Here is a 17,053-nt window from a genome sequence, read left to right as displayed (position 1 = left end):
GACCTCGTCCCGTGTCCTCCGCACGCGAATCATTCAATAAAGAATTCCTCATTCCATTTCTCTTAACATCTTTAAAAGGTTATGTTGTAATAATCAAAAATAAATAAAAAAATCGCAATTCAAATCGCTAAAATATGGTAAACTAATATTATTTATGACATCAAATTGTATTATAATATGTAAAAACACATCAATAAATCAAATATGCTTCGATATCTATAATTTAAAGCGCATACCAAAAAAACGGAATGTGATATAAAACTTTTAATAACATGACCCGGCCAGACGAATATTTCATACATCGTACACGTGCAATAAATAAACAAAACATCGTTCCAATCAATTTATCCACATATGGACTGAATGTAGTTCCTTTGATGTCGGCTATCCAACAATTTAATATCGGCCGTCGCGACGCGTAGACACGACAGTTATGCTGCCACTTATGCGCGATTTTCTCAGATTTTCCACGTAATCAATTTACGTACTTTAATGTCGGAATGCAAGCGGCTCCGAGCACATCTGGCATGCTGCAGGTAGACGCGTACATTTTTGTTCCGGAATTCCTTAACGCATTCACGATCCTGTCTCGCTTAACGCCGGCTTAGCCGCGACTAAAATTGCTATATCATACGTATTCAAATGAGTATCATCGTAGGTGATGTTTACAGAACAGCAAGATTATGAATAATAACGCGTCGTCTCAATTTACATAATATTTCGATTATATTTGGTTGTGAGCTCGATAATTTTGCATCACAATTTCTACAGAGTAAACATGTAGCGTGTCCAATATATTTAAATAGCTTAATGCATTATCGTTAAGATATCGACAAGTTATAATTTAAAGACATCTGTCACGTATGCTAGAGAAAAGGGCTATACACAAAGAAAAGACTGTGTACCTCTGTAATTTACGATCACCGTTTGATATATGGTATAAGTAATTGAAAGTAGGTTCATTAATTCAAGAACTCCAAAAGGGGCAGAATTAACTGCTACGTTTCTAGACGGTAAAACGATGAGTTGAGATGCTATAAAAGTAATTCATAATATTCTAAGTTGAGCGGTACATAGCAGACAGGTAATTTGGCCCGGTGCCTACATTCCAGCGAGCGGTATGTACGACTAATAGTGTGGTGTTTTTTGTTGAGATACGCCTACAAAAAAATCCGGTGAACTGAAGTCTAAGCCAAAGCATCTGCTGTGCGTTAAATGGTGAAACTTAGGCATTTATACAGCTTTAGGATGCGACAAATTTAAATTCCAGACTAAATAATACTGTGGCCCAATGATACGTTATAATAACTCATATACTTTTTATCATTGCGCTATAATTCTCGAAACTCCAAAAGCATTTAAATTAAAACCTTTCGCAGAGGTTATGCAAATTATCTCGCCTCGGAAGCAATTTTATTTCTTATGTAAAGTAACAATGATTGTAAAGGCTTCGCTGGAATTGTTTTTAATAATTATTTTCTTATAGTTGGAATCTGTAAGATTGCCGTAGGGGATTCAAGGAGCGCATCTGTCTCCCCCAGACCGGTTGCTTTTCAACTCACTACATTTCTATCTCCCTCTAACTTTTGTGAATTCTTATATATATACCCATCTCTGTTGCACCCGCTTCTCCACGGAACTAATTTTATGTTTTTTTACCTCTTTGCCTATCTTCTGGAAGCGGTTATACTGACTTTCCTCTAAGTTTATCAAAATCTTTAAAAACCTTGAAATAATGTCTATCAACACGTATACTTTAATATTTTCAACCATAATTCTATCCAGATATGTTTGGAAAGTGTAATTTTTAGATACCTTCAATGGAAGTTAATCAAAAGCTAGATGGACTTTCATATCCGAAATCCAACCTGCCCGGGGCGTAGTTACGTTTTGTTTTTATTAGTTTCGGCCCGAGCAGCGTCAGAGGCTTGGATGCGATTAAAATTCCTCGAATGCCGAACGCCCCGTCCCTCCGCCCGACCGGCAATCCATCGACAATTTGCTATCGTTACTATACACTAATTGGTGCTTTAATATTTTAAAAACCTGAGCTAGCGGTGGCCGTTTATGCGATGTAATCGTAAAACATCGAGGCTATTCATTATAGCCAATTTGCATGCAGGCCTCAGATAGAGACAAACTTGAGAAAATAGTACTAAAAAACAAAGGCATTATTACTACGGTAAAAATTGTAAATGAAGCAACATTCTTTGAGTCGAATGAATTGCGCAGCGAAATTTATAAATATCTCTAGATTTTGCATTGACCTTTACAAACGTTAAGGTAGGCGCAAATTAATATTGGCCTTTTAATTTCCTACTTGCGTTTTTAACCACGTTATGTAATTTGAGTCTCATAATTAAATAATAACGCAATTTAAAACAAAACCTACAAAACGCTATGAAACTAACAATAAAATTTGAAACACAAAACACAAATATAAAATAGTAAAATAATGTCATATGCCTTTCTCTAAGATAACACCTATGATAGGTGTTATCTTAAATTGGAAACACACATTATTCTATAGCATGTTCTTAGAAGATAATGGTTATGAAAACACACCATCTGTGGAACCATGCACGGGATCGAACCCACGTCAATCGCGCTGACAGTCCGTCGATCCAACGAATACGCCATCTGTACATATCTAATAACGGTGAAAACAACTACCATAACAATAAAATTCAATTTGCACCATACATATTTTATAACAAAAGGATCGAACGCATTTTTTTCATATTAATAAACTCTGCGTTACACACGATTATCCTCTGAGATACAAGAGAAAAAGTTGTAAAAAAAAGTATATGACAGAAGGCCGGGCGCGCACTGCGCAGGCGCACGAAACGTAGTTCGGCTTATTCCTTTTTTACACTCATATTCTTATTATTGGGCCTGACTGAACTCGCTCCCGGTGTTACGACTTACGAGTGAGGAATGCGCCACAGAACATAGCATTAACAGACGCGACACATTTTACGACTTTTTATTACAGATAATATTTTATAGTTTGTACACTGACAGCTTCGATAATTGAATGTGTTGCAACAAAAAATTAAAAATGAATTACGGCGTAGAGTTTTAAAAGCGTTTCAACTGTTGATGTTAGTTTAAGAATGTTATATATTACATTTTTAAGCTTATTTCTATGGCGATATTAAAACCCGGTTGATCGGATCAAAAGCGATCGGCGTGAAGTTATAAGCTTCTATAATCTTATTAAATATATTTTACACTGTATGGTTTATGTATAGAGATAGTTACGTCATAACAGTGGTATTCAGATCGTTACCTATTATTATCAGTAGTTTATTTTTATAGTATATACCTATCAGAAACGGACTCAATTACATTGTGTAATAACTTAAAACTCCGAATGACATCCATCAAAACCTTTAAAAGATATTTTAAAGTGCCTTTCTCGCTCCATAATGCATCATCTGTGGCTTTACACTTTGATTTATGTAAAACTGAACGGACATTGTAAATTATATGGAAAAAAATGTTGGATGGAAAATAACAGAATGTATTTTACAAATATGAAAACAAATGAAATATCATGTAGTAGCTTCTGTCGGTCATTCGAAGCAGTGGTTAAAGGACCGGTTCATACACTTGTAAAAAAATAATTATATTGTCCATATCAATAATTGATAAGAATATAAAAACCTGTGAAATTCTCAAAGCACAACTTGGCACACAAAACTACATGTACATGGCGCAAATTTCATCCCCAATTATATACCTTTGGTGCTAGAATAATCCTTTCTTAGCGAAAGCCTACATGATACCTGGGTTATTTGCATGCAAAATTTCAGCCCGATCGGCCCAGTAGTACGGGCCGTGCGTTGCCAGATCAGGCAATCAGTCACCTTTGCGTTTTATATATTTAGCTTTTGTTAAATTCGGAATAGTTTAATTGATGTTATTATTTATATAAACATTCTTCTTGAATCATTCTATTTATTAAAAAAAAAAACATCATAAACCGTTGCGTAGTTTTTAAGATCTAAGCATATATAAAGGACAGAGGCGGGATGCGACTTTGCTTTATACTAGAAGTTGATCCTAACAGTTCAGTTCTTTATAAACGAATGGGTCTGTAATAATAATATCGCCCTCGGGTTTTCCCGCATGTCTGTTTACTATTTGTAACGTGAAGTATTAAATAGTATACGATATTGTCTACCTGCGTTAGCAAATATGCCAGGAATGCGTAGAAAAAGCGCATCCCCCGTGAGAAGCGAACAAAAAATCTCGGTTTCTGAGGATGGGAATGGTGGGTTCCGGGAAATCACGTGCTAGCCTCGCCTTTGTTAGCCCATAATGGGGTATGGCATCACTATAGCTGTTTACATCTTACATGGATTACTGTTATGCACTTTTGGACACGCATTTTTGGCGTTCGAAGTTTTATGCGATTGCTATATAAATGAGATTTGGCTGAATAATAAAAATATTAAGCCAATTTCATTTGTGGAACAATAGCTTTGATCACATTAACAGTCTGCCCCGGGTTCGTGATTACGTACCTGCTTATACAATGGCGAAATAATTTTTGAAATCATTCCAATAGTTCCTCAGCTTAGCGCATTCAAACGAACAAACTCTTCAGCTATATGTACTAATAGTACGGAAATTAATATTTTTAAATACAAGCAAAGAAAAACTAATAAAAAATCAACAATCAACATTAGCTTTGGTAACAGCTCAGTTGCCAGCTATGACATAGAAAATCCAGAGCAATACGAACCACGGATAATAACCAACATTAAACAAAAGGAGGTTCTTCTACACATCGATTTCTCAGACGATTAATAACGCAACTTCATATCTACATTCCACACCAAGTATCACGATTAATTAATATTATAACAATTAGCTACACATTCGTATCGCCCACACGTCAAATGATAAATGGCCCTTCTATCATAGTATTGGATATAAAATACTGAATTATCATATTTTGAAACCGTTTAAAATGTGGAGGGAGAGGTAATCAAATTTATAGATTGCTACACAAGTATTGCTATATATATCATGTTTTTAATTAACTTATCATTTACTATGCATGACTTTTTCCGTATTAATATGTCTATTGCAAAATTTATTATAAAACAATTGAAATGATAAAATAAAAGCTTTTGATAGGTCATCATCTTAATATCCTCATCTCATTTCAAGAACCACCATAATATAGTGTATTGAACACCAGGAAAACACAACAATGAAATAATAATTATTCATAAATAATGTCTATTATCATAAAAACAAACTTACAATTTTGCTTATTAATTTCACTTCATTCTTTTGGGGTGATATTTTATATAGATAAATTTCCTTGTATATAGGTACAGACAAGGACTTTTGTCTAGATGAATAGTCATCAAACTTAGTCTGCAAAAACCGTATACAACCCGTGGCTCTAAGGTTAATGAAAAGGAAACATCTAGCTGAAATTTTAAAAAGAATATTCTAGATTAAACGCTGGCCGAAATCGATTCGTTCGTTACTAAGAAAGTAATATCAACGCTTAAGCATTTGTATGGCTATGTTATATTTTAAGCTAACTCAAGGTCCATATCTGAGGTCGTTCGTCGGCTGCGCACGCGTCGCTGGCTGTAAAAACAATATCAAGTTACGACTATGCCACTCGTGTGGGTATGTTCGAGGGATATGGCGGGAAATATTTTGGTACGATTTGTAGTACTGATACTGTATAAAATACACCATTACACAACGTCTAAAATTCTAACTATTCTTAAATTAGAAAATAACTTGGAACCTATTTTTCTTAACATTGCCAGATGCCATCTCTAGGTATTTTCATTAAATAATTCTTCTTAAAACCCATAATAGTGTTTTTTTTTAAAGATCACTGGTTCTTTATTTCCTTTAACTGGATGCTGGGAAATTTTGAACATAAAAATAAAACCCATTGTGTCATTCTAGACAATACTAACATTACCCTACATCAGAAGGAAAACCAATTATGTACATGAATTTGCGTCCCACTCGACCACAAACTCCCTCGTTCTTAGATCACTCTGCCAATTGACGTTAATGTCCATGAGATTCCCATGATTATTAAAACTACATTAAAACTTCAGATGTCAATTGGAATTATCTGGAACGTGGAATATGATGTATCCAATCGTGACGAGATCAAAGAATATACTCTCATTTGTTTGCTTTTAAAAATATTTTGTTTTCATTTATGTGGGCGCTGAAAGTAGTGCAATCAGTTCGTATATGTAAAAATGAATCGACCACGTGTTTAACTTGTCTATAAAGGAGAATTCTTTCAAAAATTAGCAGAAGAAACCTTTCCTCCGGCTCTAACAATTTTTAGGTACATCAAAAACAATAAAATACAGTACGAAGTAGATCTTCGTTTGACTTCCTGTGACTAAGCAATAACACATAATAATAAATACGCAATAAACCCGAAAATCTCACAGTTTTAACTGCCATTGCATTCAACGTAAGCACATAATCAACAGAACCGCTGTTACAACTAAACTATAATAGACAGTTTGAGAAGTTCTAAACTTATTTTATAGTATTTTTACGATGGGACCCCCACAAAATTAACATTTGAGATAGAATGCGACTAATTTAAAGCATAAACGATTATGATAATGTGCTCAAGCTGGCTCGAAGTTTTATTACTTTTGGAAGTTCGCGATAAATTAAAATGTCTCATAATGCTAATCGGATATAATCAAGAGGCAATTTTTAAGTTTAGGACAATATTTAATACGATTGTAAATAAATTGTGACACTAAGTATTATTTATACCTATGGTAAAGATATAGAATAATCTGTTATTAAGGAGACGACCTGAAAATGTAAGCTCCGCAAATAAAATGAAATCGTATAACACACCATTTGAAAAGCTATATTTGCGGTGAGAAAAATATACTTGTAGGCCATCATAGGATTTATTATTTAATACCAATAATTCAGGGTATATTAAGGGAAAACAACACTGAGAATAAAATATATTATAAGTGCATGTCGCATAAGCGCATTTACGAAGCCGTAGAAAGTCTTTAATATTACCGTCTTGTATAGCTATCCATTTGTTTAATTTGTAAACAAATTGATTTTCTTTGTTTCAAGAATATACGTACTCAAACATGGATGAAACCTTTGAATGAATGGCGATATTAATTGATGTACGTTGATTGTATTCGATAATTACAAATTGTTTTACAGCATCGTTAAAAAATTTATATAATAGAATTATTATACCACAATCTATATATTAATGAATTAAATATATTTGGTATAATAAATTTTTATATTATATTAAACGTGGTATAACATATTTATTAAAGGAAATTCGTGTTTGTTACACAACTTATAACTCAAGAATAGTTTTTAATGATTTTTGTCGGATCGTCGGATCCATTAGTATTGATTATACTTACAAGCAATAACTGATAAAAAATTAGAAAAACTACAAAAGCTAGTATATTATAAAAGTTAACTACTATTTTAAATATACATATTATATTAATGGAAATATTTCATATAAAATTGTCAAACAATATTCAAACAGTATGGCGACCCTGTCACTTTACGAGCGACACAAGTCGGCTGAAGCAATGCGCACGCGCCAGGCCGCGCTGTCGAGGACGCTGCCTCGTCCTTCAACCCCTCCCTCCCCCCTCAACCCCGCACAACCTACAGCTTATACGCTGTGGCTAAACCTAATACGTGTGTTTCAAGTCCTACGTTTGAAATATAAAAGTTATGGATGAGATTTGATACTTTTGTATACTTCTAACATAACTTGGCAACGGGCACTTAAATAAATTGGCTTTCTGTGTATAATTTTTCCTAATAGGCAGTGCTCTAGATATCTCATACTCATTGTTTCTACTTGAAAGTCTGTGCCACTGTATTGTGCCAACGAATAGCTAAGAGGTTTCACTATAAGATAACAATACAAAATCGTCAGATAAGATTTGATCGTTCGTTGTACATCGCTTCCCTTTTGAAATGGGTAAATACGAGAAAGCGATTAAAAGTCTCAATGTATTCGACGACGCCATCTTTAATCCACAGATTACGAATTAGACTTCGATATTTACACCCAGAGCTAATTACAAGGCTTGATGGCCTTTAGTTTTTCCATTATAACTTAGTAACGAATAAGCTATGATTATTATATAGTATTCTAAATAATCGAGGAAAAACCCATACTATAAAAACCCCAGCATACCAAACTAATTCGGTCAATTTAGTTTGCCTCTTGCCGTCATGAATGTAGGACTTCGCAAGATTTCGCAAGCAATCAAAACCATTATAGTTTTACGATATATTTCATCACGGCACAAATTACAAAATAACAATTTGACAGGAATCATTTGACAATATGTCGCCAGATTGTACAAAATATCATTATGACTGATAAATAATATGTCACGTTATTTAAATGCTTTGCCTTTAAAGTTACAGTTATAAGTTTTAACTTTATTTCTATATGAATATCTGGTTTCTATATGTCTGTTTTTTTCATCTTATAGTTTAGTCTAGTAATGCCTGCTTTTGAAGCAATCTATAGGCTTATAAACTAAACACTCTTTTGTCGATTTCCTCTCTTGGCCTTAAAACTAAGATTCTCTAAAAATTGGATTAAATAATCTTACAAAGTTTTATAAGAACATGTACTTTTGTTCACCAAAAAAAATCCCAACAAATTAGATCCATATAAGTATACAAGACATCCATTTTGAACTTCTCCAACACCACAATAAACTACCACTAATCTGGATCTACTTCCAACCACATTCCGCAGCTATTTATACACATAATCAATATTCAACACCACTCAGCTCGAATCCAGAGTGGTATGGGAACAATCGCTTATTACTATCGTGTTATCTAAGCGTAGCACAGAAGCCATCATTATCTAAAATAAATAGCCCACCGCGCTCCGCGTGACATTCCTACCGTCCTCTACTTATTTATAACTAGGCTCCTTCCATTAATAATGACTTTAAATACCGACTAAGCAAAGACATGGTGAAAAAAAACGAGACACAGCCGAAGGGAAAAGGACACTTTTTAACGCATTCTAAATGAAATAAACAAGTTTAACGGATTTATATTGGAGGTAGTTTATGCCTAATAGCCTTACGCGGTGTCTTGTAGGGCGTGTGGCGTATTTCACTGGAGATCTCGCTAGGATAGTTAATGGATTTCCTTGTATCGCCGTTTCGTAAATTTGTCTTTGCTGCAACGAAGAAGTCGTAAGAATAACTTTCCTAGCTGGAAGTTCGCAACAACGAGATGGCTCTGGAAATTTTAAACTAAAAAACAACAGAGTTACTTAAATGGAGATATAAACGACACAAATCTTAAAAGAGTACAGATTGAACTGTTAACAGTTGTATTCATTTAAAAATAACTACTTACTAATTTTTATTAGAAGAACGGTCTAAGTGAAAAATCAAAACTAATGTCTTTTAATGATAAATAATATTTAACATTGAAATAACGATTCGCGCTCATCAAATGGACACTTCAAACTATTAAATACTCGTAAACCTCAACGGATTATCGAGATACAATGAAAAATCAATAACCGATTCGAACTTATTCATTTGCTATAACCAAGTATTTAGTGAGCGTATCAGGGTAAAATAAATAGCAACCATAAAAACGTCTCACCGAATATCCCCATACATTTACATACCATAAAAATCTCATAAAAATACGTATTTAAAATTGTAACTTGGGAACCTATATAATTATTTTTGAAACGGTTAAAGTGTGGGTTAAAATAAAATGTACGGAATGTTTATCATTAGAAATTCCTCGTTTTACGATCTGAGTAGGGTCGACATCAGTGCCATCTGGTGACAAATTATAGCCGGCGGGAGAAACTCGATTTTTTTTTATAATCTACAATCTTGACGAAGCAACCACTTAACTTTACATTGTGCTACTGAAAGTTGTAATGAAAAATTTAACAAATATCCACGTTTTCTCAATAATGATTAAACGATGTTTAATTTCACATTTCGTCATCAAAACTACAGGATTAACGTGTAATGAAAATTCATTAATTTCTTTTACGTGACATAATTGAAATTCGTGGTCGCCGGCCTGCAGAGTCGAATAAATTACTTAATGGCAATATTTTTAATCGACAGGTAATGGGTAAAGAATTTTTAATGATTATTCATAACTCTGCACCCGACTCACCATATTTGTTTAAAGTCTGTTTAAAAGGCATGTGGGCCAGACGACCCTTTTTTGAAAACCATACTTATCGCATCGACGTTCTAAAAATCTCCATTTATTGTGAAAGATTCAGGATCATTATTACGTACTTCAATACCTTAAGATATCCTGTATTGGATCAAAAAAAAAACATATTTCTTATTATTTATCATATTTTGCTGACGGTACAGGTAGCGAGTAAAATCCGTGTAATGCGGTGTGCACATGTTTTAAAAAGCAACCGTGGCACAGGAAGCTGCGCCTGCGCCGATGCAGCGGAATATGAATAAAATTTTAATTGCCTCCCAGGAACGAATCTAATTTCACGAGCATATTGGTAAAAAGATCGGAGTCATTCTTTTTTCAAAATACAATTTTCATATTTACATTCATTGAAAATGAAACGCCCTATGCGTTATTTATATATTAATAATCCTGCTAATATTATAAACGCGAAAGTTTGCAAATATGAAAAGACGTATGTTTTTTACTGTTTCACGTAAAAACTACTGAATGGATTTTAATAAAACTTTACAATAATATAGCTTATATATAAGAATAAGACATGAGCTATATAAATACCCACTATTGCCCATGGGTTCGTCCGTGGGTGAAAGCGCGCGGCGCAGCACATGAAAATTTTCAAAAAATCGTCGGATACGTTAACCTAACTTTCAAATGAACTGTCAAAAAATATCTTAACTAACACAGGTTTAAACTTTAAACCCATATTTAAGATAAGTATACGTGAGCTATTCAAAAGATCAGGTTAACATTTGACATCCAACCTTTAAATTTCTACCTCATTCTTTCGTACTCACGCAACCAAAAGCGTCACGTCTTATCTTTGACTGAAAAGAATTAAATTCTCGAAAAAACTTCCCAAAAGATTTTAACACGAAATAATGAGGCATTTCGGAGGCAGCAATTACTCATAACCCGCCAGTCTCGGTACAGTAGCTGGGAGCACGTACGCGGCAATTATATAAATGCCTTAAATATACTTGTTGGTAGATTTAAATCTTCAAAAACCTTAAATACGGGTTACGGTTATTTATTAACGCACTGATGTTTTGATCCCGTGCATGATTTATATGAAATTGTTAAGGCGACATCGTCGTTTCTTCTGTTTCATTTTGTTTATAATTTGTTATAGACCAAAATATAATTAACACTTTCATATTAACATCAAACTTTAATTGATTCTTATTATTTTTCTGGACTTTATTTTTATTCATGTTTATATAACATTATTTACGTGAAAACATTAAAAGTTTGATAATTTAGGTAGAAAATTTCACAATCTCTTCTAAAGCACAGCTTTTTGTTATTATTACATATAAGTACATATAAGCGAATATAAGTGTTCAATCCTTTTCTTTGACTATTTAATTAAATATAGAGTAAAGTAAAAAAAATTAAGTATAGGGTTAAATATACAGAGGGGTACAGAAGGTATGAATGTAGCTTTTAAAATTAAAACGGTATCTATGGCAACATTGATTGGAGTGACCCCCCAATGTATCCTTACTTAAAATAAGGTACTTACTTAAAGTAAAGGTAGGTTAAAGTAAGTACATACACGATACTAACATAAAAATTGAATTGTCGATTTATGTTTTCGATATTTCAACATGCTTCTCAATGATACAATAATATTCGGAACAGAGAAATTAGAGAATTTGAGATGACTAAAGATTTCATTTGAAATATTTGTTGAAATTATCTTTTTGATTAAGAATACGTTCCTACTATTTACATTCAATGACATTAAAAATTATTATTGCGTATTCTGAAAGAAGAGATTAGAAAATACGTCACGTACATAAAATATCTAACTAAACTTCTTGAAAAAAATACTTTTTTCAAAACAAAATTTCCACTTATAAAACATTGTTTGTTGTTACACATAATTACATGATATCTGAAAATAACTGTCTACCTACCACGGATCATGAGATACTGCCTAGTGACAGACGGGCGAACAGACATACAGGGTCCCGTTTTACCCTTGGGTATGGAACCCTAAAATATACATAACAAAGGCTATAATTGAATGTATACTTAGCATTAATCAACGGCCGGCCATTGTTTTGTTTGCGAATTAGTCATTTTAATCTTTGTTTATAGCGCAATGACACGTCAACTTAAGATGATAATGCGTTTAATTAGTTTATAAATAAATTGTATTAGAATATACATCGCTTTGTTAATGCCCCACCCAATAGTGGGACTTCGCGATGTGCTTTGTCTCAATTAAATTTGACATTAATTTCAATGTATTTAATTACTTGTTTTAAATAAAACTAAACCGCCCTCAAGAACAGAACACTTTGTCAGAACTAGATCAAATTTAGTTGGGACCACATGGCAAGCATCAACTCTCAAATAAACTAAGATTCATAAACATCGGTTCATCAGTAAAAAGTTATGAGGTGAGAATCACAAAAAATACAGTCGAATTGAAAATCCTCCTTATTTTTTTAAATGAAAGGCTGAAATTTGGTATGCAGATAGCCACTATGATGTAGACAACCGCTAAGACAGGATTTTGATAAAACCTTTCCCAAAGAAAATAAAAATATATGTACTTTTACTATAAGGGCGAAATCTAAATCTAAAATTCTATTAATACAACCTTCGATATCCTAATAAAAAGTAAAGATAATTTTACACTGAACTTCCCAAATATAAAAAACATACAAATAAATCTAATTTATTTTAATATACAATTCATTGGCAAAGGTGATATTGATTCATAGTAAAATCAACAGTAAAATTACACAACTTCTGAGAACTCTTCACCAACAAACACACTCATAGAATTATTGACAAAATTAAAAGCTCGAGTGATGAAACTCTGCATGCAATCTCTATTCTTATTATCTATACTAATATTATAAAGCTGAAGAGTTTGTTTGTTTGTTTGAACGCGCTAATCTCAGGAACTGCTGGTCCGATTTGAAAAATTCTTTCAGTTCTAGATAGCCCATTTATTGAGGAAGGCTATAAGGCTATACAAGTACCACGGATGAAGCCGGGGCGGGCCGCTAGTATTACATAAGGACGCATAAGGTCTTCAAAAGAACTTGCCGTTTAAAAGAATCAACCGAATAATTATTGGTTTAACGAATTAAAATAGATTTACCGCTTCATATTATATGGATAACTAGCTGACCCGGCAAACGCTGCTCTGCCTTACTCTTATCATTACGAAAAAAATATGTTGACCGATTCTCAGACCTACCCGATATGCACACAAAACGTCATGAGGATCGATCCAGCCGCTTTAGACGAGTATGGATAATAACATTATGACACGAGAATTTTTAGATATCTAGAAAGAGTAACTAAACATTATAGATTTTTACATCTGCAACTGTACTTAATCATTAACATGATTTTTGTTGTATTTCGAATAATCTTATATATAAAATTCTCGTGTCACAATGTTAGTCTCTATACTCCTCCGAAACGGCTTGACCGATTCCTCTGAAATTTGGTAAGCATATTGGGTAGGTCTGAGAATCGGCTAACATCTATTTTTCACACCCCTAAATGATAAGAGTAAGGCAGAACAGCGTTTGCCGGGTGCAGCTAGTAAAACAATAATATTATCTCGATTTCATTTAAATTCGTCATTACAACTTATCGATTACTCTCTTTCCCCACTTACACTAAATGTTGAAAAGACTACCGTGTTTTGAAACGGTGTTTTTTTTTTAATTAACTCAACAGATGTTTTTGTATTACCCCTACCATTTCGATCGAGTCAAAACGATAGCAGGAATGTTGCTGTCGGGACCTTTTATGTGTTATTATAATCAAATATTTGTTATCATTATATAACTTTTGAATATATATCTATTAAGAAAAGAAAATCATGAAGTTCCTATACCTATATAAATAATAAATGATATTATAAACTTGTTTAGAAATAGTTAAAAGTATGTCTGTCCTAGATAAATGTATAAAGCTGTTCTTTACAATTAAACTATTCGTGAGTCTGTTAACAGTAATATAAGCATCATTAGAACAGACTGCCTATAGAAAAGCTATGAGTGAAGGCCTTGGTCTACCTATATTCAAAATTTCATCCACCTTACGTAAGATCCAACCTAAAAATACATATGCATTCCAGCAATTAACAAAAGTATATCATTTTTTCAAATGACTCACGACGGCTATAAAGAAATGACGTTGAGATGTCACATCATTCTTTTACCGGTATTATCCCCTACAGTACCACAGATAAAGCATTCAGAATGTACGAAGCGACACGCTGCACCAGCGGAATGTTTATTATGTGGAATGGTATTCGTATATGAAAGGTTTCGAACATTTGATTGAGCTTTGGATCATTATAGTATGATGAGCAGAGGTTATTTGGTGTTATACTTGGAGCGTGTTTAATAGTGACGTCATAGATGTTATACTAAGGTAAGAGAGAGTTAAAAATAGGTAAAGAAATATTTTATCGAAGATTACAATATATTTACAGGAGTGTATGAAGATCGGAGAGAATTGAAACTTGGGAGTATTTTAGAGTAGTGGCAGAATATAATGCCGACTCTGTATAACTCTAGACAACATAACAAAATTGTAATTTTTCTACAGCTGTTATATTCCTAATGTACTCTTGTTTTTAAATAGGAATATGTGTACGTTTTAGTGATAATTGAAACATTCAAACTACAATTTTAAGTTATTTCGATAGGCTGCCTTGCCTGGCTTGCTTACTAGACTTTACTACGCTAGTGTAGGTAGATATTTTAAAACCCCCCTGAAGATGATAAAGAGTATTTTTAACACAAACAGAATCCAATTTCTCACCAAGATTATAATCAAATATTTAAATTTGCCCACAGCATTCCATCACGATAGAATTTATGACAAATGCGTGGTCGCATCCATTATATCGATATGTTAATGCGATTAATCAATTTCTCAGTGATGAAAGATTTCCTTGATTAAATTGAAATATGGTACTATCATCTCAATTCGATCTATTGAAATATTTTTATTGTATACACGATAACATCGTACTTCGTACGCATCGAGATAATTTATGCAATAATGAAACGTGTTCGCATAGATTTTAGTGTTCGATTTGCATAACATGATGGAATTGACATGATTTCACTATCAATATATTTTGTAAATATAATAAACTTGTAGCAAAATAAAAATATACCAAATTTAACACAGATTACTCAGAGGTGAACTCATTTCACATTCATAGTAATAAAATTTCCATTCATCTATAAATAAGAAATAACGATAAATGAAGAACTTACAGTAATATGATACTGGCATGCACAAAAAAGTATGTAAAAGATTTAATTGCGGCCGTTTTTTTTTTTCAAAAACTACGTATCGATACTAGGATCTAGGACACAGAGCCATCCTGTTTATAACCACTGTATAAAACAAGCATAAGTACATTTCCATAAATTGACATAATACTCCCCAGCTCCTCAGCAGATTTACAACCCGCCATTTCTCTCACGCAATAAGAGGTATATCATAATCAAGTCATCTGGAATAGACGTATTATCAAACCATCTGATAACTCGGATGAAATATCGTGTTGTTTTACCTGTTTCGTTGGGAGTTGATTAGAGATGGAGTAATTTTAACCGCATAATGGCTGTTCCGTTTTGTATTCGACAATCTGTGTAAAAGTGGATTAATAAATACGGATCGTCGTATTTTACTGAAACTAAGAGAAGAGAACATATGAAAAAATATTGTCCATCTATATATTTCCAACGATGGCACTAAAACGTTTCAAGAGTTAGGACCTAATACATTTGGTATATAATATTTTTTCTTTTAATGGTCTTTTTTAAAGAAATTTTTACGAGTTAGACAAATTTTTAAAACCATTTTTGTGAAAGCAAGTAAAATACGTTAATTCTACAAAATTTTATACATACCTTGGAAATAAATATATTTTCTGTTTTATAATATTACCTGGCATAGGGTTACGAAATTATGATAAAGAACGAGCATACCCAGACTACACAGTATATCTTTTTGTAAATTAGTAATTCCCATCAAGTAATTCCCGAGATTAATGCTTCCAATCAAACAAACTCTTTATAATGTAAGTGGTTTAGAAACACTTTATTAGTAATTTGAAACATTAAAAGTAAAGTGAATGAATTTAATATAATCAGAGCCATTTTCAAGCAATTTATTTCAAAAATTTTGCTTTTAAAGAAACGTAATGCGTTAGACAATAATTTTTAAAATAATATGCTTTGACCTCAACTTAACTTTTATAAAACTTTTACGTAATTTCCTTATGGAAACTTTGTGAAATACCAAAGCGTTAAAGCACTTGTTTTGTTATACATTTAAGAAAAGATTGATCTTATAGCATGAATTTAGAATGATATATAGTTGTATTCTTTTACAACACACTAACTGCGTCCCGCGGTTTAGTGCGTATCCCGTAGGAATATCGGGATAAAAAGGTGCCTATATGTTGTCCAGCTGTCTACGTACCAAATTTATAAAATTATGATGCAAGCACCATAATTCAATTTAGTCTTACTTGTCTGTTTGGACACCCCGATCTCAGGAGCTACTGGTTCGATTTCAAAAATTCTTTTTTATTTTATCATGTACGTGATGCCTAAGTGCTCTAATAAAAATATCCCACAAATTGTATATCAAATGCCATACAAAATCTACAAAAAAAAAAACAACGAACATTTTCGTAAACACCATCGGAACGTCTAGAACAATCTACGCATTTCCGAGCGGCCATTTATAATATCGAAATAATGGGATTCCACACAAA

At 32.9% G+C, this 17,053-nt stretch overlaps 1 protein-coding gene across 1 annotated transcript in view; it reads right to left on the bottom strand.

Annotated features, from left to right (window-relative positions):
* The window catches only part of LOC119837327 (protein kibra), a 67,008-nt gene that overhangs the window by 19,429 nt on the left and 30,526 nt on the right, over positions 1-17,053 (bottom strand). The gene's annotated exons all lie outside the window — the stretch shown is intronic.

This window comes from Zerene cesonia, chromosome 27 (genome assembly GCF_012273895.1).
Source record: "Zerene cesonia ecotype Mississippi chromosome 27, Zerene_cesonia_1.1, whole genome shotgun sequence".
Classification (NCBI taxonomy): Eukaryota; Metazoa; Arthropoda; class Insecta; order Lepidoptera; family Pieridae; genus Zerene; species Zerene cesonia.
This window is presented reverse-complemented; position numbering and strand designations above follow the sequence as displayed.